The following is a 26155-nucleotide window of genomic DNA, read 5'->3' as shown; positions in this document are numbered from 1 at the left end:
TTAAGAACTGACAAGACGGTAACGCACTACCAAGCCAATTGTGCAGAAAAAGAAACTGAACACTAATAACATTTTTTTCTCATGAAGGGCTAATATCTCTCCAGGTAGAGTTGAATTTCTGATTTGAAGGCCTCTTGCATGTAGGGGGTATGTGATTCTCCAGACACCAACTTGGTGTTCAACAGTTCAATTCAATTCTGACACCAACTCCCAACTCTTCTCATTTTAAGGGCTCAGTTTCACAAGATTGCCCCCACTTCAGGGACCAGTTGTAAATCCCAGCATGGGGGCACCCATCTACTAATTGATTAACTATAAATTGAGGGTTCCCACGACCCTCTCTTCACTTTTGATAATTTACTAGAATGACTCACAGAATTCAGGAAATCACTTTACGTACATTTACTGGTACGTTATAAAGGATGTAACTCAGAGACAGCCAAATGGAAGAAATGCAAGGCAAGGTATGGGGGGATGTGCGGATATGGAGTTTCCATGCCCTCTCCAGGTATGTCACCCTCCCAATGCTTCCAGTGTTTATCAACCAGGAAGCTCTCAAACCCTGTCATTTAGAGTTTTTTATGGAGGTTTCCTTACAAAGGCATGATTGATGAAATCAATGACCGCTGGTGATTGAATTCAATCTCCAGGCCTTCTCCATTCCCTGGAGAGAGGGCAGGGCTGGAAGCTCCAATTCTCTAATTATGACTTGGTCTTCCTGACTAGCAGCTTGCATCCTGAAGTTATGCAGGAGCCCCCAGCCACCAGTCTTCTCATTAGCACGCATCCCACTCAGGAGATTTCAACAGCTTTAAGAAGCTCTGTGCCAGGAAGTGGGGACAAAGAGAAAATATTTAATTTTTATTCTACCACAAGGGTCAGACACCAAGTCCTAGGGTCCATTCAGTAAGAGTCTGCCTACCTTAAGCTATGGTCTTAACAGCGTAAACAGCTTGTCCTTACCTCTTGGTAAGGACAAACTAGAAAACACCAATCCACCCAACGACAAGCATATGCAAGGAAATTAGTCAGGGTTCTCCAGAAAAACAGAACCCATAGGAGAGAGATAGATAAGGAGGTAGAGCTATCTCTATTGGTTCTTTTTTCTAGAGATAAATAGATACTAGATCTATCTATCTAGCTCTCTATCTAGCTCTGTATCTAAAAAGATTTATTATAGGGAACTGGCTCACATGTTATAGACTGAGAAGTCCCAAGTCAGGAAGCTGCAGTCAACAAGCTGGAGACCCAGGATAGTCAATGGTATAGTTCTAATCTGAGTCTGAAGGCTTGAGAGAACCAGGAGAGCTGATGGTATAAGTTCCACTCTGAGTCTGAATCCAAAGACAGAAGACCAATTCAAAGACAGGCAGAAAGAGAGAGATTTCTTGCTTGCTGGGCAACGCATGGTCCAATCAAACTGACACATAAAATTAACCATCACAGGGCTTCCCTGGTGGCGCAGTGGTTGAGAGTCCGCCTGCCGATGCAGGGGACACGGGTTGTGCCCCGGTCCGGGAAGATCCCACATGCCGCCATGGCCACTGGGCCTGCGCGTCCAGAGCCTGTGCTCCACAACGTGAGAGGCCCGTGTACCAAAAAAAAAAAAAAAAAAAATTAACCATCACAGTAAATGTATTACTAAGACTGACCATGTAAACATCTTTCTCTTTATATATTTAGATAGGTAATATCTATTTATGTTTAAATATACCAGTGATATAACATATAATTATACAATCTATAAAAAATTAATAAACAGAAACCTCAATAGAGTTAGGCGACCAGAAGGGGGAGCTCTCACACTCTGTGACCATAGCAGAGCCCAACAGGAAGAAGAAAAACTTCTTTTCTGGCAATTGAACTCAACCAATGAAAAGTCATGGATTCTTTGTTTACTGTAGCCCTCCCAACTTCCTTTTCCTCTCTGTAAAAGTGGTCTCTTTCCTTGCCTGTGGGGACTTACACGTGGCTCACCACGGTTGCAGACCCTGAAATGCAATTCTCTGCTCATCCTGAATAAACTCATCTTTGCTGGAGAAATATCTGGCAGCCTATTTGTTTCAGATCAACAACTCATATTTTAAACTCACAGCAAACTAAGAATACAAGAGACCTTTTCAACCTGATGAAGAGTATCTAACACAAGTCTACAGCAAATATCATACTTAATGGTGAAATATTTAATCATTACCCCTTGAAATAATATTCAAGGAAAGAATGTCTCTACTACTACTTCAATTCAATTCAGTATGTATTGGCAAACCTGGCCAGTGAATTGAAGGCAAAAAAAGGAAATTAAATGTACAAAGATTAGAAACAAATGAAACTACCATTAGCATACCTTATGAACATATAATTTAAAAAGAAACTAGTAATAAATTAGTATAATATGTGGATTTAGCAAAGTTGCTAGATAAAAGAATCAATACAAATTTTATTATATCTATATATTTTCAGAAACCATTAAAAAATTAAACTTAATTTTAAAACTACATAAAATAATCAAATACCTAGCAGTAAACTCAGCAAAAGATGTACTAGATCTTTATGATGAGAAATATGTCTTAACTGGCACAGTTTTGAAGAGCTCTAAATTAATTCTGAGGTATATTATCTTAATGGATTAGAAGAGTAAACACTGTAAAAATGTCAATTCTACCTAAACTATTCTATAGATTCAATGCAATCTCAACCAAAATCCTAATAGACATTTCTGAGGAATTTGGAAAAGGTGCTTAAGAAACTTAAGTGTAAGTGCAAATGGACAAAAATAGTCAAGACACTTTTGAAGAAGGTGGGAGAACTTGCTTCATAAAATATCAAAATTCATTTTTAAAACTATATGTTAAAATCGACATTAAACATGCTTAGCATTTCATAAATATTAAGTTCTCTTTAAATATTTGGCTTTAGGCTATTATAAACATGCCTATTCAGATTTAAGACTAAGTTATCTCAGATAATCAGTCACCAATATCAAATTAGTAAGGTCAAACAAAAGACTATGACCTTCATAGTCTGATGCGTATATATTCATTTCCTCCTGTGTAAATGTTTCTACTTCTAAAAGATCCTCATCAATATCTATAAATTCATTTTCACTATCATCAGTGACAGAAATAATTTCATCATTGGTTCCTTTTATTTCGGGATTTTTTACTTCAGTAGGCATTCTACTGACAAAAATGAAGCAGCTAAATTATAACTCATTCTTGGGAACAAAGAGCTTGCTTTCAATTGATTCAGTTTATTGAAAAAGAACAAACTAAGCTTTCATGTTTATAAAGCCTTTGTTTTTTAAACATGTGTGGCACATAGTAAAAGCTCAATAAAAGGTTGTTCAATGAAAACAAAGGTACATTAAACGTTGTCTGTTTTAAGAATAAACAAATAGAACAATGGAAAGAAATAGAGAGCTCAGAAATAGACTTGTGTTTATAAGGACTCTTGATTTATGACAAAGTACAATGCAAAGTAATAGAAAAATAAAGGATGGCCTTTTAAATAAATAGTGATGATTCAATTGGATATCCATGGGAAAAGAAATTAAAACTTTATTCCTACCTTATACAGTCAGCCATCTGCAGTTGGTTAAATCGATGGATACAAAACACGTGGATACAAAGGGCCGACTGTATCAGTTGTATTGTGCTATTTTATATAAGGGACTTGAGCATCCGCAGATTTGGGTATCTGTAGGGGCTCCTGGAACCAATCCCTGGCAGATACTCAGGGATGACTATAACATTCACAAAATTCTAGTCAATCCACGTCTTTGACCTCACTTCCAAAACAAGAAATATAGGCACACCTTGGAGATTCTGTGGGTTTGCTTCCTTCCAGACCACTGCAATAAAGTGAGTCACACAAACTTTCTTTTTTTTGGTTTCCCAGTGGGTATAAAAGTTATGTTTATACTATGCTATTAAGTGTTTAATATAGCATTATGTCTAAAAAAACAATGTACATGCCTTAATTAAAAAATAATGCCGGGACTTCCCTGGTGGTGCACTGGTTAAGAATCTGCCTGCCAATGCAGGGAACATGGGTTCAAGCCCTGGTCCGGAAAGATCCCACATGCCTCGGAGCAACTAAGCCCGTGCACCACAACTACTGAGCCTGCGCTCTAGAGCCCACGAGTCACAACTACTGAGCCCACGTGCCACAACTACTGAAGCCCACGCGCCTAGAGCCCATGCTGCGCAACAAGAGAAGCCACCGCAATGAGAAGCCAGTGCACCGCAAGGAAGAGTAATCCTCACTCACCGCAAGTAGAGAAGTCCCGCGTGCAGCAACAAAGACCTAATGCAGCCAAAAATTAAAAAAAATAATTAATTAATTAAAAAAATAATGCTGTTGGAGAAATGGTGCCAGTTGACTTGCTCAACTCAGGGTTGCCACAAACCTTCAATTTATAAAGGTGCAGTAAAGTGAAGTGCAATAAAACAAGGTCTGCCTGTGTAGGGGAAGAATGACACTGTGAGGAAAAAATTAGACAACTAAAATGTGGGATATTTATCAGGACAACTGGACTTATAACTTCAAAAATGCCATAAATGAGAAACAGTGGGATTGTTCTAGATTTAAAATAAAAGATACAAAAAAGACATAATCAACATCAAAACATGAACCTTGAATGAACCCAGGTTTGAAAGAGAAGTTATAAATTCAGGTTAGGAACTATTGGATAAATTAGTTGTTCTAAATCTGATCTGACTGTAACAGGGATAGAGACTGTTGTAGGGGCAGAGTTGCGGATGTGTCTAGCCCTGGCCTTGTGACTTGGATGAGGCAGTCTCTCCACTTTACTGAGCATCTTCTTCTCATGTATACAGTTGTGGCCTGGGAAACACGAACCATAAGACACATTAGAGCTTAAAATTTGTAAAATTTCTGGCTTCCTACTCTCGTTTCCCAATCTCCTAGGGGTAATAACTGATCAAATCAGTTTTAAAGGTGACCAAAATCGTTCAAAACTGGTAAAATAAACCAAGAATGTCAGCCTTAGAAGGGACTTTGGTGATTTTTATATTTTCTCAATGTCCCACAGTTGTATTGAGTTGGTGATGGCTTGCAACGTGTATTGGTGAAATGGGCATATTTATTCTTTCTCTGGGAGCAGCAAGGGCCTGAGACACAGACTGGAGAATTTCCAGGTGGGAGGGCATCTGGGTTTGAATGGTGTGGGTTACTCAAATTCCTGTGGTTGTGCATGGACACAGAGCTCTCTCTCTCACGCCCTCCCCCAGCCCATTAAGACTGAACAGACAAGAACACTGCCTAAGGGAGTATACATCCTTCCTCTCACTGCCTCCCCCTGTCCCCCTCCCCCAACCTCCAAGAAGCAGAATTCTTCCTGTAGCAGGTTGGAGGAGGAAAGCTTGGCATGAGTGACAGACACTTCAGAAAATCTGAGTCAGGACCAGCTGTTTCAGTGAAGGCTCAGGGCCAGAATCAGCCTGGACCAGAAATGAGCTTCCTTATCATGTTTGGGGAAGGAGGTCAGAAGGTTAAGAACACATGAGGATGAAAATTAAATGCAAAAGGACAGTGGTCTCTCTAGAACTTCCCTTCATTTCCAAACGTATATTTGATTGGGAGTTGAACCTAGAGTAGAGAGACAAATGGATTTGAAATAAAACCTCTGGTTTATGGTCTAGGTCTACACTATTAATGAGACTTTGCTTGTCACTTCCCCTCTCTGAACCTCACTTTTCCATTGAAAATCTGAGCAAATAATGCCTGTTCTACTTTTTTAACTGGCTGATTGTGAAGGCTAAATGAAATCCTTGATGTGAAGATTTGTCAACTACAAATTCTATGTAAACATAAGCAATATAACTTTAAAATGGCAGACTTAGGAGTAGCTCCTACATTTCACACTTGTAACCCACACTTGCAACACCCGAAAATCCTGGAGACCTGAATGGGGATCCCAGATGCCAATGGAGATTATCAAATTCAGGGAAAATATCCAAGTAAAACTAAATGGTGGACAAAAATCTCTAAATCATATTTGGGTGGTTGTAGAGGCTGTGATTGAATCTGGGATGAAGAGGTGGACTACATCTCAGAAAAAAACTGAACCTGTTTCCTCTATGATCAAAGGAACTAACACAAGAAACTTGGTGCTGATTTTTAGGTAGGATTAAGTCATTAACAGAGGCTAAGACAGAGAGTCTGAAAGGCTTTATCTGACTTTAAACTGCCACCCACTAGCTATGGGCAAGAAAGTTATCCTCATGAGAAACCTACCTCGAGGAAAAACTGGAGTCCGACTGGGGAAAATAGGCAGTGCTTGAGACATGTTGATTTTTGCCATTCTATTTAAGATTATGGACGATTAGCAATTACAGGATTTTTAAAGTCAGGAAGTGACAGTTCTTATTGTTTAATTTAAATCTGGACTGGTTTTCAGACTTAATATATGGCTCAGGTGACAAACATTTCAAACCTAAAATCTTGTTTTGTAAAAATTGATAAAATTACATTCCCTGTCCTTTCTTTCTTTTTTTTTTTTGCGGTACGTGGGCCTCTCACTGTTGTGGCCTCTCCTCTTGCAGAGCACAGACTCCAGACACGCAGGCTCAGCGGCCACGGCTCACGGGCCCAGCCGCTCCGCAGCACGTGGGATCTTCGCGGACCGGGGCACGAACCAGTGTTCCCTGCATCGGCAGGCAGACTCTCAACCACTGCACCACCAGGGAAGCCGTCCCTGTCCTTTCAATGGAAATAAATATATAGATAATTTGGGGCAGGGTGGAATCCCCAAGTAATCAGTGTAATTGACCTCCAAGATCAAGAACCTAAATCCAAAGTGTTTCAAGGAATGGAGAGTATTTAGCTTGTCTGAAGAATGAGATTCACAGGAGGAGCTACTGAGAGTGAAGATTGAGAAGGAGGCTGAGGTCGCATCAGGAGCAATTTGGATACCATGCTGGAGATTCTGGATTTGATGCTATAATAAATTAGTTAGCCTTATTGGCTCACTATCGGTGGAGGGATATCATCAGACAAGTGTTCAGCAGCTCCAGTGGCAGCAGGTGAAGGAAAAAAAGCATTGAAGGGGAAGAACTTGGAAGAGAGAACACATGACAAGTAGGAAATTATTTCAGCATTCCAGAAGGGAAATAACAGGAATTTGACATGTGGCTCTGGTAGAAGGTATGAAGAGAAGGCAGCAGTTATATGATACAGTCAGGTAGACCATGACAGGAAGGGGCCCCACGTAGCCCCTTGCTGAGCATGAGCTCCTAAACCTTTTCTTCTCCAGGTCAGAGCTTTTGTTTCCAGGGAAACTAAGACAATGGGACACAGAGACTTGGAAAGGCAGAGATTTTAGGCCACTTGACCTGATGAAATTTTCTCTTCTACTTTAGGAGTTAGTTATTGTGTGATGAGCAAAGATAAAGTGACTAAGAAAGTAAGGAATTTATAACAGCAAGGGAGAAGCAGTGTGTAATTCCACGTAACTTTGGATAAGTCAGTTTTTCTGTTTGAGCATCAGTTTCCTCATCTGTTAAATTAATGATGGGTGTTTACCTTGGGCTAAGTCCAGTGCTAAGAGTTTAAATGAATTATCTCCTTTATTTTTTAAATTAGTCCAATGAAGTTCATATTATTCTCCCAATTTCACAAATGGGACCAGAGGCACAGAGGGTAACTTGCCCAAAGTCACACATCCTGGGAAGGATGAAGGAATTGAAGTACACTATTTTTGAGGCTTGATATTTTAATCTCCTTAGTCCTTGAACTGTGGCTGGGCAAAGTATCTGTGGGTGGGAAGGGGCCACAAAGCAGAAAACCTGTATAGCTGCCCTAAAGGGCTTTGGGAGGTTTGTGGCTGGACCAGCAGTCATTGTTTTGGGCTCCTCCCTCTAGATTAGAGGCCTCTGAGAAGAGATCAGAAATCTGGGATAACAAAAATCTTCTGTTTTCCAAGAGAATTAATGAATACCCAGATTCCACCAGAAGCAAGAATTAAACCCTACTCTGACTTCAGTTTTAAGGAAGGGGAGGCAGCTTTTTATGTGAACCTGGAAGAAGGAGGGGGCTGGTTGGAAAGGAACTGAGAATTGGAGGGGAAGAATTTATCTTTTCAATAAACGTGGGAGTAAAGCTGAGCTGTCAGCCCAAATCCTGTGGGAGGAGGAAGAAGAGTGTGGGAAGAGTGGTAAAGGCAAACAAACCCGATACTCTTCAACTAATCCAAATATTTTTCAACATCTCTTTGTTAGTTATCTTGTTACAGCACAGTTAGTTGCTGAATTCATCCCTTGTAATTCCAAAGCCCTAGGAACCGCATTCATCCTTGTTTTAGTCATTTTGCCTTCTAAGTCATCAGGCAACAGTTTTACCAAATGTTTTGTTGCAACAGAACAAATGTTGCCAACTTTCCATTTTGTAGTAACTGTTTCCTTGCCACTCCTCCTCTCTGAGAGGTAGGAAAATGGGAGTGGATTGGGGACAAAAATTTTTTAAAATTAATATAAGAAGAGAATCATTGCATAGCCTAATGATGATAAAGTGCCATAAATTTAAAAGTTTGATTAATTCTACCCTTTAAATCTGAGATTTAAATGGAAAAAAAAACCCAAATAATTTTTTAAACTTCAAGGAGGGCTTCCCTGGTGGCGCAGTGGTTGCGAGTCCGCCTGCCGATGCAGGGGACATGGGTTCGTGCCTCAGTCCGGGAAGATCCCACATGCCGCGGAGCGGCTGGGCCCGTGAGCCATGGCCGCTGAGCCTGCGCGTCCGGAGCCTGTGCTCCGCAACAGGAGAGGCCACAACAGTGAGAGGCCCACATACTGCAAAAAAAAAAAAAAAAAAAAAAAAATTTTAAACTTCAAGGAGCTAATAATCTGATGAGGAATATACAACTGTGTCAAGAATAAGAACACTATGCATATTAAACATTTTACCTATAGGCAGAGAGGAATCAAAAATCAATGAAGTTTGGGTATGAATAATAAATAAAACAAGAGAGGAACCTTACAAGGACAAATCATGAATTTAGGAGTATGATTAACTCAAACCTTAGCACTTGAGGTCCAGAAAGTAAAACTGTATTGTAGACAAGAGAAAGTTACTGGTCAGTCCCCCCACCCCCCATGAAGTTGGTGGGATTTAAATATGTTATTTATGTGAGAAACTCAGCAATTCCTAGGGCTCCAGGTCTGCATCATCAACTCATCTATTCTAAACTTTTGGCTGAGACTATTGAGCAGTGGCTGGAAACTGTTGCTGAATGGATGGGGGTTCTTATGATGGTTGAGAGGCAAAGCATTTTTATCCTAAGAGGAACTTGAGTCTCATTTCCATTATCCTTCTTGGCCCTTCGGGCTTCCAGGAGATTAAGAGGAGTGTTTGCAACTTCCTATATATTTATAATTATTTCCAAAAAAAATTTAAGTTATTTACTTAAAAAAAAAGCATCGCATTCAAAATGGCAGATTATCCTCCAGAAAGTTGTTGGCTATTAGTAGTCCTCCCTGCCCCCACCTAGCGTGTAAGAGCCTCCTATACCAGACTGACACCAAGACTGGGCACCTCCATTCTTTTGAACTTTGGCCAATCTGATAAATGCAAAATGCAACTATTCTTCTTTATACCTCTTTAATTCTTGGTAAGGGAGAACATTGTATCCTACTACAGATGCCACTTGGTTTACTGTCTGGTGCCCGTGTTTCTCTTGGGCTGCTTGGTTTTTCTTACTGACTAGTAAGCACATGAAAGCATTTGTAAACACTTGTACAGTGAACATATTAACGTGCAAATATTTTTCCCTTCCTCAGGCCCAGTTTCCTTCTAATGGATCACATGTGGTCCATTATTTGATTTTATTTTAACTTACATAATAATATTAGGATTAGTATTTGGAATGTCTATGTCATGCTTTTTTTTTTGCGGTACGCAGGCTTCTCACTGTTGTGGCCTCTCCCGTTGCGGAGCACAGGCTCTGGATGCGCAGGCCGAGCGGCCATGGCTCACGGGCCCAGCCGCTCTGCGGAATGTGGGATCCTCCCGGACCAGGGCACGAACCCGCGTCCCCTGAATCGGCAGGCGGACTCTCAACCACTGCACCACCAGGGAAGCCCTGTCATGCCTTTTTGCAGTGACTTTACTGAGATGTCTGCACCTAGATACGGCTATCCACTCAGAAAAAATAGACAATAGTCTTCAAGGACTGTGGAGTGCTTGCCCTCACCTTTTCATAATTCTGCCAGAATTTATGTGAGTCCCGGTTCCTCATCGCACTAGTGAGCACTGAGTGCTCACGGAGGTGTGTGTAGGTGAGGACGTGGTTTGAATTCTACGTCCTCTTGCCCTACTCACGCCCCAGAAATCCTTGCCACCCTGCAACTGGCCTGCATAGGCTTGGGCTAGTCCCTGACAGGGTATCAAAAGGTTGCCAGGTACCCGACAACCTCAGACTCTCAGACTAGTGATCTACAGATACTAGTCATGATTGTACAGTTAAGGGCCTCCTATCTTTTCCCCCTTTTCCTAGCTGGCTTTGTGCAGTCAAATTCTAAGCTGGAGAAGGTTAGTGACCACCAGAGAGGGTGGGACAGGGCTCAAAGGTGGAGCCTTCTGTCCTGCTCCCAAATCTTGCCCTCAGTCCTTCTTGTAAGACTCTGACTTCTGCTTTCTCCCTCTTTGCAGTATGCGGGCAAGCATGTCCTTTTTGTCAATGTGGCCACCTATTGTGGTCTGACAGCTCAATACTCTGGTAAGAGTTCATAACCAAATCTCCTTGGGACTAAACTTTCCAGCTCATTATATTCTAAGTCATGTTGGAATTATATTCTAATTCTATGTATCAAAGTAAATACTCATGATCAAGTGACTTTATTCCCTGATGTCAGGAGTCAGTAAACTATGGTCCACAGGGCAAATCTGGCCAGCCTACTTTTGTAAACAAAGTTTTATTGAACATAGCTATGCTCATTCATTTACAGACTGTCTGTGATGGATGTTAAGCTACAAGGCAGAGTTGAGTGGTTGTATGAGTGATGGTGTCAGAGACCATCTGAAATTACTATCTGGACCTTCACAGAAAATGTTTGTTGACCCCTTCCTATGTCCTGCCTCTGCTTTGCTCCTGAGATTTCCAGGAGAATCAATAATGTATCTGACAGCTAGGAGCCTCTCTGAAGATTCAAGTCTCCTTGGTAAATATAGGAGGTAGGATTGATGTTTTTGAGACTTTTCCAGGGTTTTACATGTAACTTACAAAGACAGGGAAAAGAGGAAAGGGGCTTTATACCTGGAGCACATTTGACTGGAGCAAGGGCTGGTAGAGGAGGCCATAATAGAGGCGAACACTCCCTCTCCAACCTCAATGCCTCCTTTAAGTGTAGTTTTTCCCTCTCTGTACATGACTCAGGGCAGAATTTTATCTTTCTCATATCTTAGGCCTTGTTGTTTGAAAGCCAATAAATAATGAACAGGATTATTTTCTTTCAGAAACAGATGTACTTCTTATATTTGAACTAATAAGAACTTTGATTTAAAATTTTTGATTATGTTATATTTTGACAAGGTAATATATTCACAAGGCTCAAAATTAAAGGAATAAAGAAGTTTAGAGTGAAAAGTTTTTTCACCTCTTTCCCCTCCCTTCAGATGACCAATATTATCATGTTTACAAAATATATGAGTATTCTTTTTTTTTCTTTTCCCCCAGTTGATAACATATTGTAAATACTATTTGCCAATTTGCTTTTTAAAATTAATAAAGTACCTTGGAGTTCAGACCATTTCCTCCCTCTTAATTTTAAGACTGAAGAATATTCTACTGGACCATACTTCATTTTACCAGTTTATAGGGACTTTAAAAATCAATTTATTCAGTTCCCACTCTGTATATAACAGATGAGGAAACTGAGAAATAGCTACTCAAGGACTGGTAGACATGTTTCCTAATTTATTGTCTCTTTCCTAGAGGAAGTGATTACCTACAGTGACTAAAGACAAGAGTGGAGGATGTGGGGAAAGGTACTAAGGAACCATTTGGAAACAGGAAAGCAATCTCATATTGCAAAAATAAATAAATAAAAATAAATAAAGGACTAAGCGGAGACATCAGTTGACCCCACTGCTGAGCAGAATCTGAGTGGGACTGGTTAGTGTTTGCTAGGGGACTGAAAATATCTAGCTCAGAAAGGGTGAACAAAGAAGACAATTACAAAAGTCTGAGGAGACAAATTGGAAAACTTGAGGAAGAAGGCAGTTGGAAGCTTGTGTTTTGGCATATCAATGAGTGTTTTTAGGTAGAATGCATCTTTAACATCCTGAAGACTGTTGAAGAACACCAGGAAGCTCAACCTGGAATTTCTCTGGTTCTCTTTGCCCCTGTCAGATTTACCCACACTCCACCCAGGGTGAACCAGCTTGTGCAGAGGAGAGAAGCACATTCTCATTGTGTGTGTCTTTTCCTTTTAAAAGAAAGATTCAATATACCAATTAACCAACCAGGGAAGGCAAACTGATGAGCAGTGATGTTTAAACGCAGTTTTGTTTAAAAATCACCTGATGAGCTTTTCATTTTTTAATTGTGGTACAAAAAGACATGACATAAAATTTACCATTTTAACCATTTTTAAGAATACTGTTCAGTAGTGTTAAAAATATTCATTCTTGTGAAACAAATCTCCAGAACTTTTCCATCTTGCAAAACTGAAATTCTGTACCCATTAAATAATAGCTCTCCTTTTCCCCTTCCCCCCAGCCCCTAGTAACCACCATTCTACCTTCTGTTTCTATAAATTTGACTACTTTAGATACCAAAAGTATTTGTCTTACCTGCAGTATTTGTCTTTTTCATGACTAGTCTATTTCACTTAGCATAATGTCGTCAAGGTTCATCCATGTTGTAGCATGTGACAGAATTTCCTTCCATTTTAAGGCTGAATTTGTTTGAAGGCCAGTTCTTCAATCATTTGTTTATCCATTCATCCACTGATGGACATTTGGGTTGCTTCCACTTCTTGATTTTTATGAATAGTGCTCCTATGAACATGGATATGCAAATATCTCTTTGAGGCCCTATTTTCAATTCTTTGCATATATACCCAGAAATGGGAATGCTGATCTATGGTAGTTCTATTTTTAATTTTTTGGGAAACCTCCATACTATTTTCCATAGCACTTAAACCATTTTACAATCCCACCAGCAGTGATCTGGTGAGCTTTAGAATAATAAAGGTGACTGGGGAGCCATCTCAAAAGAATGTAATCAGAAATTTTTCTGGAATGGAACCTGGGTATCCCTATTTTTAAAGGAAGGCCCCCACCTGATTCTGATGTGCTGCAGATTTGGGAAATACTGCACTATAACATTTTGAATACATGTTTAGAGATCCAGTATCTAATTTCAGCCCTGCCACGAACAGTCTTTCTGACCTAGATATTTTTTTTTTCCTTCCCCGGGCCTCTGGTTTTTTCCTCTGTAAAATGGGTATCTCTAAGGATCTTTCTCTACACAAGGAGGCTCTCTAGCCAGGCCGCCATATTGTCCCTTCTCTACCCATAGAACTGAGCGCACTTCAGGAGGAGCTGAAGCCCTTTGACCTAGTTGTGTTGGGCTTTCCCTGCAACCAATTTGGAAAGCAAGAACCAGGAGAGAACTCAGAGATCCTCCGGGACTGAAGTAAGTACCTGCTTGAAACCCTATAGGGGTCTCTGTCTACCTTTCCTCTGTTTCCAGAGGCACTTCCATATTAGGGACTTCTGGGATGGGTAGTGGGTTAATAGGCTTAGGGGCATCTGCAAACTGATTTTAACTTTGGCCTCTGCTGATATGAGTCTGGCAGTGTCAGACACTCTCTCCCCCTCTCTGGGAAGCGAGAACTGGACGGACCACGGAGGACCAGGAGCACAGAAATAGCTCCTGGTATTGCTGCTACAGAAACAGTGCAGGGGGAGACAGTGATAGGATGTGGAATAGAGAAAAATAAAGTGAATCAGGGAGCCCAAAGTTTAAAAATGGCCTTATTTCCCCTTCCCAGCCCTGTTTTCTATATCGCCACCTCTCTCTCCCCTTTCTCATGACCTCAAATTCTGGTACCCCATTATAACTTTCTTTCATACATTCTGGAGCTTCCTGGGAACATTATGGTTCATTGCAGGTATGTCCGTCCAGGAGGAGGATATGTACCTAATTTCCAGCTTTTTGAGAAAGGGGATGTGAATGGCGAAAAAGAGCAGAAAGTCTTCACCTTCTTGAAGGTGAGTTAATCACTGACCTAAGCCTCTTCTTCCCAAATATTCCTAGCATAAACTTGGTGTGGTAGAAATGGATCCAAGGGCACCTGCCTGGAGGTGGGATTGGACTCTTTGGAAGAGATCTCCAGATTAGCATAGGGATTGGGGTTTAATTTGTTAGTATCTATGATGCTCTGGCTTTGTGTGGTGGAGAGAGTTGTGTAGAGTGTCACCTTTCACTGGGACCACTCTCTTTTGTTCATTCATACATTCAAGGTATACTTGTTGAGTGCCTGCTATCTATAAGGCAGTTTTCTAAATAATAAGGGTATAAAGATGAATAGAAACAGTCCCTATTCCTTGATGATTTCATACTGGAGAGGATGACATAGAAATCAGATATAATACAATGTATTAAGTGCTTTATATGAAACACTGACTCTTAGATATAGAGAATGTGAGAGCTGAACGGGCCTCTAAAGATCATCAGAGTTCAGTGTTCTTAGATGCTGAACTGTGGGCCAAAGCTGGCCTATGTTGAGATTTTTATATATTCTCAGTAAATTGAAAAAATAGGACAATATAAGGAGGATTTCATAAACTCAACTGATTTATAGGGCTACCCTTTATTCTAAGATTAGTACCTATATGTAATTTATTCTTATAATTATCTTTTAAAAACTAAATGGTGAAGCAATGATGTTTTTAAAATTTTCTCTTATTTGACAAAACAAAATGTTGGAACTCCTACTGGTCCCAAAAGATATTTTTGAAATGTTACTGGCCCATGGAGCATCAAGACCTGGGAAACCACATTCTAATCTAAACCATTCACTTTGCAGAAAAGGAAACTGAAAGCTAGAGAGGTGACATACCTTATTCATAGCAGCAGGATTTTGTGATGTGGTCACAGGGAGAAACAGAAAGAGGGAATAGACTTTTGCTATAATATCTACAACATTCTTGGTAGTTGGTATCTTAGTGATTCAGAGAATATATTAGTAATCAGAGGAAATGAAAATATCTTGATATAAGAGGGAGTAGATTACCTGTGGGTGAAAATAGACTGAATCATCCAAGAGCAGAAATGATACAGTCATTTCTCTTTTCCATCTCTCTGCTGCAGCAATCCTGTCCTCACCCTTCTGAACTTATGGGCTCAATCAAACATTTATCCTGGGAACCCATCATGGCCCATGACATCCGCTGGAATTTTGAAAAGTTCCTGGTGGGACCTGATGGAGTCCCTGTCACGCGCTGGTTCCATCAGGCTCCAGTCAGTACAGTCAAGTCAGATATTCTGGCAGACCTGAAACAGCTCAAAATCAAATAGGAAGACCAAGTTGGGGGCAGGAGCCATTCTGCTTCTTCCATCTTTTCACTATACTCTCTTCCTAAATGGTCTCCACTTGACTAAATCACCTCTATAGTGCCAAAATTCCCACTCTCTACCAAGTAGATTTATATTCAGAAGGCTACTGCTATTTCCCCTTGCAAGAGTAAGTGGGTGAAGAAAAAACAGAATGGAAACCCTAAATCCTCAGACATCTGTTACAAATTTAATAATGCATATCCATCAAAGGGAAATCATCCTTCCATGAGGAAGGTTCAGTTTGTCACAATATTCTGAAAAAGAACGTTGCTACACATTCTGATTTCTCCTTCTCTCTCTACCCTAAAGGTGTAGAAATAGCAATGGGGTGTATAGCCATACAATCTAGGTTCCACTTCATAACATATTTCCTTCCCCAGGAGAAACATGTAATGTCAATTTCCAAACATTTTCGGATCAGTCTTTATCTGTGACACCCAGCCCACCCCTGCTCCCACTGATCTGTCACTCTTCTGTAGGAGCCCTAGGTCTAGTGGGAGCAGGAAGTTGCCTCACATGAAGGGAAGGGCATCTTCACGATAGTGGGTCCTGGAGCCTCTTTCTAATTTGGACCCTACAAAAAACTTTCCTATGTCTGATCTTTACTGTATTCAGATTGTGACACTTGGGCAGAGCACCCTTTGAAGGACAGGCTTTCCTCTCTCAACCTTAGGTTTCTCAGCTTCAGAACCAGCCCTGACCCTATCTCCAATAAAATGTTTTCTGCAGCAACTGGGATCAGTGTGGTGGTTTTTAAATCCTACCCTGTGCTCAAACTTGTCATACCTTTCTCTTCTTCCTCACTGTGACTGTCACAGATGGTGGATTGACCAAATTACCTGAACCCCCTGGACAGAAGGATTTACCATCCCAGGTCCTTGAAAGGTTGTTACCTGATGGCTCTCAACTCTCATCCCTATTTAGGAATTGTCTCAGGTCAAGGTCACATTTCATTTCCAGGGGCAGCCTGCATGCAATTATTGGTCAACGAGAGGTGTAACAGCCACGATCTGGCTTCTCAATTTAGGACAACTCTGAAGGACCCATTCCAGTGGTGGAGACCCCCAAGGGGTAGGCAATTGCCCTTTTGCACTTGTACTGCAGCCCAATTTTTCCCTCTGATAAATTCTGATTCTCTTCATTGCTTCTCAGGCGTCGACCCTGAGGTAGTGCCCCAGTAAACTTTCTGAATGCAAATCCCCATCTTGGAGTCTTTCCGGGGAACCCAACCTACAATAGTTAGTACCAAAAGTGATCTGAGAAAAAGGATGATAAGATGAGATTTTTGAAGCTGAATTACCCACCATCTGGTTGGTAGTGAGGGGATTGGTGGAGCACAAACAGCCACTGGCACAAAGTAGCAGTTTTTAAAACTTTCACCAGACCTGAACTGAGATGCTGTACTGGTGGATATGCACAAGAAGGTGTGATGTATCAGGTGCTTGATAAATATGGGAGAGCTGGTAATAATAATAGAATTGTATCGTTGCTATTAGAAGAAACTGATGCCTTGGAAAAAGATGATTAAAGGCTGAGGATGATATCTCATCAAATAAAGGCTAACTGTGAAAGCCAGAGTGTCTCCATAATGGGATATAAAGAACCTCTCATATTCTGCAACTCAAGAGCATAAAAAGCTAAGGTTCAGATCCAAGATTTAATCATAAGAATAGTAGAACTCCAAAGTGGGTTAAATTCTCAAACTAGATTATCTTCTATGCCTAGGTCATGGCCTTGATTGGAAAAGAATAGAACCTTGAGACATTGAATGGAGACATCTGATGGGATGCATTAGAACATCTAAATCTCCAGATTTCCCAAGATCCTTTGAGCCTTTTAAAAGTAGCCCAGTCCTCCTTATTAAGGGTTCTTCCTTGAAGACAATGCAGAGACCTCTCCTCTGCCAAACACGTGCCTCTGCCACTCACTCAGCGTCTTTCCCATATAGAACTAAATTCTAAGGGTTCTGGATCAAGAAGAGAACTCAAAGTTAGCTGAAGTAGAGTTTACTGATACTGGAGTATTCTCCAAAAGTATAGAATTTTTACACACTGGCAAGAACTCAACATACTATTAGGATTCTCCTGCTTGAAAAAGAAATGGCTCTCACTAAATGTGGTAAGAATGCCAGGACTCTCGTGATTGATGGCAGAAAGCAGGGATCAAAAGCTCAGAAAAGTGGGCATGCTAGAGTGGATTTATTGGATTTACCATGTAATGCTGGAAAACCCACTAGGTGAATGTGTCACAAGAGGGCCAAAGGACATTCTGTTTGAAAAAAAAAGAAAAAAAGTAATATGCCGAGGAGAGGGGCACCAGCCTCACTGAGAAGTTCTATGATGAGTGTCCTCTACTGGCGCTGGACTGATGGTATGAGATTCTGCTACAGAAGTAACTTCACTGACAGCAATGGGGACTATAGGATCCGGAAATAATTCAGGCCAGAGATAGCAGCACTCAACCATCAGAATCCGTGAGTGTGTGTGTGTGTGTGTGTGTGTGTGTGTGTGTGTGTTTGCGCATGCCCCAGGAGTGGGTGGGCAAAATTACTGTAATGAGAGACAATTTCAGAGTGGTAGCCAACTTTGCAGAGTGTTTGAGATAATTAATAAAATACAGCATCCCTAGAAGCAACACAGATGGGCAGTCAACAAGCATATCACTGTCTACACAATTAGAAGAAATTGAGGATAGATAATCAGGAGACTGAGGGCAGCTGCACCAGTTAAAAATAAAATCACAATACCTTGCTCAATTTCTGATCTTAAACCAGTTTTCAGACCTGAAATTTTTGACTAAAGGAGAAGCCAAGTCCTGAGGACCCTGCAGTGCCACTGCAAATATGTAGAATATAATTCCCCCATTCCTTTCCTAAAGGGACTTATGAGCATTTACTCAATAACCATAAACTCAAGAAAGAGAAATACTCTCATATTTCAAGGACTGTTGGAAACAAGGTCCAAGTTGATATTGATACGTTAAGACCCAAAGTGTCATCATGGCCCGCCCCCCTGTTAAAATGGAGGTAATGGGGACCAGGTAACAAATGGAGCTGTGGCTCAGGTCTGGTTCACAGCGCGCCCACTAAAAGCTTGAAATGAACTACAACAAATATAAACAATAGATTTCTCTGAGTATGAGACGTCAGAAAATGTTCAAGTTATCTTTTTGTTTTTCTGCATTCCCTTTGTATGTATCGCATCTGCACATTTATAACAGTGGTTTTTCGAAAGGAAATATTAGCTCTGAATGTTTCAGGATAACAACGTATTTTAACATTCTTAGGTTAAAAAACAGCGAGTGATCGGGTCGGGGTGGGATAGGTGGCATCTGAAGCAGATGAAAGGTCAGTCGAGCGGAGCTCAGAGTGGAGACGGGAAACTCAAGAAAGTAGAACCGCTGAGATGGAAAGTCCGCGGGAATCCGGAAGCAATGAAAATGCACTGGTTTCTTACAGATGAAATACACACTCCTAAGTGGAAAGCTTCCTGCCTTTGTGGAATCAATGTAATTTTTTTTTCATTCAAATGCTTTCAAATAACAGTCTGAATTTAGAGAAGCCGTGGGAATCTGAGCGGAAAATCAAGATAGAGATAACTGCGACGCTCAGCCCCGGCAGCGTCTCTGTACCGGGGAGGAAACGGCTGCAGAGTGGCAAATACCAGGGATGCCTTGATTGCTGCTTTTAATCCCATTCGTGGAAGCCCCATATCAGAAGGTGCCATTTTGTTCATAATATTTAATATCTTTAACAAAAATACCGTCTTCATCTGTGAAAGTATATTCACTTATATCTCCCTAACGTAGCTCCAGTGGCGCAATCGGTTAGCGCGCGGTACTTATAAGACAGTACACTTGTGAGCGATGCCGAGGTTGTGAGTTCGAGCCTCACCTGGAGCAACTTTTACTACTCTCCCGCCCATACAAAGAGACAGGCCAAATATGAGGCCACCCCCGAAGAGATCAACTGTTGTGATTTCCGTCCTACATCTCGCTTGTGATTTGTCTTAGAATTCTCTCTTAAAGTCATGCATAACAAGTACCATCCTGCTGAGTGTGGTGCCTGCCTTCTTCCAACACTTTGGCAATTTATCATTTGACACTTGCCAAGACGACTGTTCACAGTATTCAACCACGTCTGATTTGTCAATTATGTGAAATGCGGACGATCTTGGTTTTTCTTACAAGTCTTTCAGCGGAAAATGTCCTGTCCTTGAACCTGCTTTCCTCCGTTTCTCCACTCCTCTGGCTTCCTCTAGGATGCTTATTTATAAGTCCATGCTGCCTGTAGATATATGGGAGACACAGGTATTCAGTCTCAGAAAATGAGTTGAGTCAGGAGCCTATGTGTGGGTCACTTAATCTCACCTGGATCTTAAACATTATCAGAGTCATCCTGAGACACGGACATGGAGCTCTCCGGCTTTACAAAAGATTTATAATTGCCCGTGCGCAAGTGCTCAGCACTATCAGTTCTTTTTCATCTGCTGCTACGTTTTGGAGTGCTTACGTTCTCCCCGGCCCTACCCTGAGCTGCCCACCAGGTACATGTGGGTTCGAAATAAGACTCACAGACCAATTTAGATTAACGCTGGTAAAGAAGTGATCGTGGATAACTTACTTACCAAGATATACAACAGACATATCTATAGGGGCTATTCAGAGTGTTGTTTTTAGTGTTAAATGAGATAATAAATTATTGATTGATTAATGGCCACAAATTCCTCCCATTTTACATGTCCCTTTGCAATGTGGTTGTGCAGCAGCTACCATTAAGAGGCGGAGTCTATTTCCCTCCCTCTTGTATGTGAGCTGAACTTGTGCTTTGGCCAATAGAATGCTGTGGTAATGGTGTTGTGGAAGTGAGGTTGTGAGAGTTCCAAGATGGCCTCAAGAGTCTTACAACTTCTCCTCTTGTTGTCTTGGGACCCTGAGACACCATGTGAAGAAATCCCACCTAACTTCCTAGAGGATGGAAAATCATGTGGAGAGTGAGTCCCTGCCATCCCAGCCATCCCAGCCACACTCTCCAGACTGTGAGTGGGAACATTTTGGACCATCTGGTCCCAGTCAAGCTGCCAGATGACTGCAATCAATGAGTGACCACAAGCAAAACCAGCAAAAGAATTGCCTGGTTAAGCACAGCCCAAGTGGTTGAACTTCAAAATTGCAAACAAAATAAATAATTATTGTTTTAAGCCACTAAATTTAGGTGAGGTTTGTTACAAAGATGTAGATGACTGATAAAGGCATTTAGCGTGGAATAAGAGTCTATAACAAGCAAACAGATTGATTAAGTAAAAATTACCCACAAAGAAAAGCCCAGACATCTGCACTGCTGAATTCTCCCAAACATTTTTTAATTGATATTAATTCTTCACAAACTCTTTAAAATTTGGAAAAGAAGGTCAAATTACCCTGATGCTAAAACCAGACAAAGATATAATGATATAATGATATATAAAGATATAATGAGATAGGAAAACTATAGATCAATATCTCTTATAAACATGGACACGACAGTACTCAACAAAATATTAGCAAACAAAGTCCAGCAACATATAAACAGGGATTACAAAAGGGCACGAGGAAACGTTTGGGGGTGATGTCTATGTTCATTATCTTTATTGTAGTGATGGTTTCATGAGTTATAAATATGTCAAGCTATAAGTAAATATATGCAGTTTATTTTAAGAAAATAATGCCTCAATAAAGCTGTTTAAGAGGTACATTCATGGGAAAAAGCTCATTACGGCATTCAGCAAGAGTAGTTGTGGATTTTTTTTCTTTCTCTCTTTTCTTGTCCTATACTGTGGAAGAGTTGTGTCTAATTAGATTTATTTCTTCTTTGAATATTTTAAAGAAGCCCCTGGTAAACGAAAGGATGTGGAATTTTCTCAGAAGGAAGACTTGACAACTAATTCAAAATATTTCATAGTTTAAGACTATTTAAAATTGCGATTCCTTCTTGAATCTACTTTGATACGTCATATTGTTCTATTAATTTGTCCATTACATCTAAATATTTAAATGTATTTGGCCACATTCTTTCCACTTGTGTAGAGGCTGCTCCCTCTTCATCCTAATTTGCGTGACTGGCCTCTTCTCATAGTTTCAGGTCTCTGTTTTAATCCTGGTTCCTCAGATATTGCTGAAAGTCCAACTAATTCATCCCGCACCGTGCGGGAGAACCCACATGAGGTCTCTGCAGAGGCCAGAGAAGGACCGCGCGCCTCTCGGGAGGCAGCCACCTGAATCAGGGGCGGGTTTTAGAACATCGTTTCTCTAGCGCCTCTAAAATGTGGCAAGTTTTCCTTTCGCAAGGGGGCGACATTTAAACTGACTTCAAAAAAACAAATCTCTCAACATAAAGACGCGTTTTCAGCGTCAAATTGCCGAGAACCAACTGAAAACCAATGAAAGAGTGAGGGTCGTCTCACGCTAAAATAACTGAGACGTCCCGGCACTGCCTGACCAGCGAGCAAAATTCCTTGACATTTGTGCCCTGTCGCACCCACCTCGCTCACTGTGCTCACCCAACCCACTAGAAGAGGGTCAGGAAGACCAGGGCTGGCGCTTTTCCCTATTCCCACATCTGTGTGCCTGTCTGGCCAAGGACTTCTAAAGTACGAGCGGCTGGATGCAGGGGGCTGGCGCCGACCCCACTTACTGAATCAATCATACCACAGGGGAGATCTCTGGAGTGCTCGGATGTTATAAGTTGGAATCTGAGAGCTGGGATAGTGATGCCTGGGAAAAGCGAACCGGAACGTGAAAAAGGGACTTACAACCACGAAGGGATTCGAACCCTCAATCTTCTGATCCGAAGTCAGACGCCTTATCCATTAGGCCACGTGGTCCTACAACGTTCCAGCTGTGAAAAATATTACAAGTGTTGAGACTCTGGACTATTTCTGTATTATTTAGTATTCATATAATTCTTACGAAGAGAGGCCTTCCTTATTAATCTTATTTAAAAGATGGTGTCATTGATACAAAAGCCAAGTAACTTCTCCAAGAAATTATGGTAAGAGGCTAAGACAAAATGGAAATTTCGCTTTTCTCCAAACTCCTGCCCTTAGTTTGACACCAAATTTCTTCTCTGAACAAAATTTTACACTTGCATTGTGATGCCTCTCTCAGCCGGTTGCATTAACCTGTAAAGAAATAGGAGAAAAGGACTGAATGTCCCTCTGTAATCACGGCTACAAACGCTCGGTTTACCTTCAGAATGAATACAGAGTCAGAATTAAGACCCTCCGGGAATAAATGAAAATCACAAGAAAGACCCCTCCTGCCACCCTCTCAGCTGGGCGCCCAATCCTGCCAAGACTGCTTCAACCACGATGAATAGACCCGCTGAATACCCTCCAGGGAGACCTATGTTAAAAAGCCCAACAGTTGCACTTAGCGAGCAATTAGAAAATGGCCCTCCTCTTGTGCAGCCACTGGGTTGCGGTGTTGTGTAGCTCAGAGGTAAGGAGCCAGACTTCAGGTTAGAAAGGAGGGGTTTTGAGTCAATTTGTGCTCGTATATTTTCTTTCCGGCACCTCATTTTCCCCAGCCGCCCTCATCTCAGTGGATCCCGATCCCCCACTACTGATGGCGCGGGCGAGGAGAGCACACGGGTGGTGGGAAGGCGCGCTAGAGGCTGGCCGGGTTACTCAACACCGCCTGCTTTGGACCCTCTTCCTGGGGGTGCTGTGGGCGTGGTGAAAGCAACCCGGTTGGAATCCGAGGCATCTGGGGGACTTCATCCCCCATTAATAGGAACTGGGAGGGTCGGATTTTGGTCTTTATCCAACCTGCCTTCTCAGCACATTCTGGCTCCCGGCCCCCCAAAGTCGGTTACATAGGTTTTGCACAATTTAGAGGTGCTGGAGAAACAGTGTTTTCTCAAAAGCGCTTCTGAGCAGCGACTGCACCCTGAGGAGGCTGCGCTCTTTCTCTTGCTTTCCAGGAAAGCACCACCCCGGTTCTCTGGGCCACATCAGGCCAAAGTGACAGACTGCTTGGGCTCTATCCTTAACCCAGTCTTCAGTAAGCCTTCCAGGAACTGAAATCTACAAGATGCGAAAAGTTAACCAAAAAAAAAAAAAAAAACGCATTAGAAGAGTATTCCAGAAGGTGGATCAGAATGTGCAATGGTGTAAAGAATTTTGCCCAATTAATTTGAAATTTTAAATGAAACAGCAATTCTGCAAAAAACAAATAAAAAATAAAAATTTCGCTAAAGAAGAAATAGCAAATATGAATAGTCCAAACCATTAAATGTATTGAATAAATAGTCAAAATTTTTTCCACAGAGAAAACTCCAAACCCAGATATTTTAATCTGGAAGTTCTATAAAACATTCCAGAGACAATAATTTCAACTGGACACAAATACTTCCAAATATAGTAACAGATGGAAGCCTCCCCATCTCATTTTATAAGCCTACTTTCATCCTAATATCAAAACCAGCATATCAAGAAATTAAAGGGAAAAAGTTTTGTTCACCTCCGTACAGACAGAAAAAAGCATTTAATAAATTTCAGTGTCCACTAATGGTACAGCAATTTGGAAATAGAAGGAAAGTTCTTTAACCTGATTTTTAAAATACAAAAATAGTCTGCAGAAAACAATACTTAAGGGCAAAAAATTCAAAACATTCTGTTTGAAATTGGGAACACATGGAGTAAACCAGGAACTGCCACTTCTATTCCCTACTAGACAAAAGGAGAGTAAAAAAAGGTGTAAGGAAGAAAGAAAGGAAGAAACAGAAATGTCTTTTTTTTTTTAAACAGGTCGTATGCTTATTATAGTGTCAGTTTTAACACATTTTCATGACAGCTATAAAAATTTACAAAAACAATTATATGCAATAAAGAAAAATCTAGAAATCACACAGAATGAGATGTTAACATTTCAATAACAAAAAAACATTCCAAAACAAATACATGGTATCATCTATAGAAATCACAAGCTAAGCATACTAAATAATCTATTGTTTTATGGATACATATATAAGTAGTAAAGCTATTAAGTAAAATCAAGGGAGTGATTATCACAAGCATTAATACTGTGGTTATCTTAGATGAGAGAGAGGTGTAAAGTGGAGTGGGGCAAATGGAACTTCTAAAATAATGGCAATGTTCTCTTTCCTAATTGGTGACTTTGTTTTTCTTTTTAAAGCAAACTACTTTTTTTAATTGAAGTGTAACAAACATTCAGGAAAGTGCCCAAACATGAGCATATATAGAATACTTATATTTATGTAGATATGTATCTGAATATATATGTATTAATGTATCACTGAATATTTACAAAGGGAATATATCTATGAACTCTCACTCAGATCTTTTGTTCCAACTTATTGCCACTATTTCCATCAAATGGGATCCAGAATTAAGTTTTGTCACTTAGGCTGTCTGTGTCAAGAAATAGAACATTACCAGCACACCAGAAGCCCCTGTCACGTGCCTCCTAATGACTTTCCTCATAAGGGTAACCAGTCTTTTGACTCTGATATCATCTGTTAGGTTTGCACATTTTAATAACATATAAGTAGAATTATATAATAAGCACTCTTTTATGCCTGGCTACTTTTGTGCAGCACTATGAGATTCATCCATGTTTTTGCATTTAACAATATTTTTTATTGCCATATATATAGTCATATTGTATGAATATGCCACAATTTATCCATTCTAGTGGTGGATGTATGGGTTGTTTCCAGTTTGGGCATATCATGAATAGGGCTGTTAGGAACACTGTTGTATATGCTTTTTTGTGGACCTGTGCACAAATTCCTATTGAGTATTGTAATTAAGAGGTTGACTCCATTTTTGATATTTACTGACAGCTTTCAAGACCCATCACTCTCACTCACATCTAAGCCAGCCCATAAGAAAGTGCTTAAGCTCTCTCAGAGGAAAGATCAAACCACACTAGTCCTGGTTCTCAGGAATCTTCACCCGCCAGCCCACCCTCTAACCCAATAAAAGCCAAAGCCCATCACGCTTCCTTACTCTTCCAAGCTGTTTTTGGACTTACCTGTGAGCCTCCCCTGCTCTCCCAGAGAGCGTCATTATGTGAGTGATAAACATTTTCATATCCTCTTGGTGCATGTGTAGCATTATCAGTCTTGCCATTTGAATCATTTGGGTACAGTGACCATTTCATTTCAGCTGAATGACTGCAAGACAGATGTGTACTTAGGAGTGGACTTAACTGAGTCACGGCAAGTGACTTTACTACAAACACTTTTGCAAGCAGCATATGTGATTTCCACATATCTGGAATTACATGTAAAATAAATGGACAAACTGAAAATGGGAAAAAAATATAACAAACTAGATAAAAAGATAGATGAAAAACCATTATCTATAACCCAACAAACTCATTTAACTTGTTAAATGCAAGACTCTATTTCAACACTGTAGAAATGCTAGTGCCAGTGGGGCTAATGAAATATTTTTTATGTTGATTCAGGTTTTCTTTTATTTATGGAAAGTTTTTTTAATTGAAGTATATTTGACCTATAACACTATATTAGTTTCAGTTGCACAATGTAGTGATTTGATATTTTAT

General features: G+C 40.6%; 2 non-coding genes and 1 pseudogene across 2 annotated transcripts; 2 read left to right on the top strand and 1 right to left on the bottom strand.

Moving 5' to 3' along the window:
• The first annotated feature begins 10467 nt into the window (after positions 1-10467).
• On the top strand, positions 10468-15544 carry LOC136129058 (epididymal secretory glutathione peroxidase-like; annotated as a pseudogene).
• A 3845-nt stretch (positions 15545-19389) lies between these two features.
• Positions 19390-19483, top strand: TRNAI-UAU (transfer RNA isoleucine (anticodon UAU)). Its single transcript has 2 exons — positions 19390-19427; positions 19448-19483. It is a non-coding gene; the product is annotated as a tRNA-Ile (tRNA).
• Positions 19484-22370: 2887 nt separating this feature from the next.
• TRNAR-UCG (transfer RNA arginine (anticodon UCG)) lies at positions 22371-22443 on the bottom strand. The gene has a single exon. It is a non-coding gene; the product is annotated as a tRNA-Arg (tRNA).
• Positions 22444-26155: the final 3712 nt, after the last annotated feature.

Source organism: Phocoena phocoena, chromosome 10, assembly GCF_963924675.1.
Source record: "Phocoena phocoena chromosome 10, mPhoPho1.1, whole genome shotgun sequence".
Taxonomy (NCBI): Eukaryota; Metazoa; Chordata; class Mammalia; order Artiodactyla; family Phocoenidae; genus Phocoena; species Phocoena phocoena.
The sequence above is the reverse complement of the archived record's forward strand: the minus strand, read 5'-3'. Positions and strand labels throughout refer to the sequence as shown.